Consider the following 2,500-nt stretch of genomic DNA (forward strand, 5'->3'; position numbering starts at 1 on the left):
GTCAATCTATCAATCAGTTTGGGCCGTGTTGTGATTGGCGGGTGTGTGTGTGTGTGTGTGTGTGTGTGTGTGTGTGTGTGTGTGTGTCCAATTACGTGGTATTGACTGTTCGTGGTGGTGGTGGTGATGAACTGAACACTCGCAGGTGACATTAATTAATCTGACAGGTGGTGGTGGTGGTGGTGGTGGTGTTGATAGGTGGTGAAGGAAAGGTAATGGAAATGGAGATGATGATGGTGATGATGGTAGACAGGTGGTGGTGGTGGTGAAAGGTGGTGATGAAGGGGAGGTAATGGTGATGATGGTGGAGGTGATGAGAACAGACTGGCGTGGTGATGAAAGACTTTTTACTTGTTGATATTTTTTTTTTATCTATTTATTATTTATTATATTTTATTTTTGTATCTATTTTCTCTTGTTAATATTTCTATCATTTTTTTTTTATTAAGACAATATTCTCCTACTGAAAGCCTTGATGTGACAGAGATACACACCGGGGCCACGCGTAGCTATAATGTAACCCCCCAAACCTTAACCTTAATAATCTCTAACATGACTTATGACTAGCATCTGACAATTTTTTTTTATATTAAGACCATATTCTCCTACTCAAAGCCTTGATGTGACAGAGATGCACACCGGGGCCACGCGTAGCAATAGCGTAACGCCCCAAACCTTAACCTTAATAATCTCTAACATGACTTATGACTAGCATCTGACAATTTTTTTTTATATTAAGACAATATTCTCCTACTGAAAGCCTTGATGTGACAGAGATGCACACCGGGGCCACGCGTAGCTATAATGTAACCCCCCATACCTTAACCTTAATAATCTCTAACATGACTTATGACTAGCTACTGACAATTAAATATACCCGGAGTTTTGCACTGAGGACACGTGCAGCTATTGTGTATGTCCCAAACTTTACCTAATTAACTTGCCCCTTAACTAAAGTCTGGCTGGTTCATCTTTGCGTGGTCAGTGTGGTGGCATGGTGAGACCGATGACCCAGGTTCGAGTCCCACCGATACGCGCTGACAATATACCGAGTGTGAGTATCACCCACATGCTCCCCAGACCTTCAATCAACCCTGACTTAAGCATTGTATTTACTGGTTTCTGACGCCTAACTATTGCCCCAAACCATCACGATCTAACTCTTTTAACGAAAACTATAAATGAGCTTCGTTATCGGGGCCCAGACAACAGTTTTGGGGTAGGAGGTCGGGAAGTATAAGCGGCTGAGTACGACAAACCGGGGGACAGCACGGGCCAGGCAAGAGTTACACACCACGGTAGACACTGTAAATAAAAATTCGACTGAGCCACTAACGAGGGGGTGAGATTTTGGCGGCAAGGAAGGAAGGAGCGAAGGATAAATTGAGGTAAAAAAAGTTGTGTAACGTGTCTGCGTGGAAGGAAAGAATGCGGTTTGCGGTGAGAGAAGTTACACACACACACACACACACACACACACGGCAGGAACAGCAGGAGATTGAAGAGCGAGATTCACTTCACTTTCTTCCTCATCTTCATCTTCATCACCACGTCATCACCACTTAACAACACCATCATCATCACCATCATCACCATCAGCAGCATCACGTCCTCACAGTCTTCGTGTTTTCAAGCTTCGTAATGAGTTTATTATTATTATTATTATTATCATTATTATTATCATTATTATTAAACATTTTGTCGTTCAAGTACACACACATTTGACAAGGCTTTCGTGGGAGTTTTTGGCATTTCCAGTGGTACCTTTTATGACCCTTCTGGTAGCTTGACCCTTCCTCTGTACCATGAACCTAAAGAAACACACATTTGACAAGGCTTTCGTGGGAGTTGAGGGCATTTCCAGTGGTACCTTTATGACCCTGGTGGTAGTTTGACCCTTCTTCCGTACCGTGAACCTAAAGAAACACACATTTGACAAGGCTTTCATGGGAGTTTTTGGCATTTCCAGTGGTACCTTTATGACCCTGGTGGTAGTTTGACCCTTCTGTGCCATGAACCTAGAGAAACACACATTTGACAAGGCTTTCGTGGGAGTTTTGGGCATTTCCAGTGGTACCTTTTATGACCCTTCTGGTAGCTTGACCCTTCCTCTGTACCATGAACCTAAAGAAACACTCATTAGAACCCGATTGATCTCCTTCTCGGCCTTAGGTAATAGTTATCTGGGAGGCGGAGACAGTGCACCTAAAACAACACTCATTAGAACCCGATGTAGCTCCACCCTGGCCTTGGAAAACGTTCATAAGAGCCACAAACGTTTGATAGTAGGAGTGTGAGGCCGCTTAGCACTAGGAAGGGATTTAGTAACAGACCGCTGCAGCACCGCCAACCCAGCCTGACCGTAGCGGCGGCGGTGACGGCAACGGCGGCGGCGGGGCTGGCGTGGCCGCGGCGGGTTAAGTACAGGTTTTATTCTTGTTTTAATGAAGGAAAACAACACTATACATGTACATGGCGGGGCGGGGCGGGGCGGGGCGGC

General features: G+C 44.9%; 1 protein-coding gene across 1 annotated transcript in view; it reads right to left on the reverse strand.

The window, feature by feature from the left end:
* Positions 1–2,430: 2,430 nt before the first annotated feature.
* LOC126980581 (zinc finger protein ZIC 4-like) overlaps positions 2,431–2,500 on the reverse strand; it is a 26,903-nt gene continuing 26,833 nt past the window's right edge. The window contains exon 2 of the mRNA XM_050830660.1: positions 2,431–2,500. This exon is cut by the window's right edge and continues 883 nt beyond it. The gene's annotated coding sequence lies outside the window, so the exon portion shown is untranslated.

The sequence above is a fragment of the Eriocheir sinensis genome, chromosome 44 (genome assembly GCF_024679095.1).
Source record: "Eriocheir sinensis breed Jianghai 21 chromosome 44, ASM2467909v1, whole genome shotgun sequence".
Lineage (NCBI taxonomy): Eukaryota > Metazoa > Arthropoda > Malacostraca > Decapoda > Varunidae > Eriocheir > Eriocheir sinensis.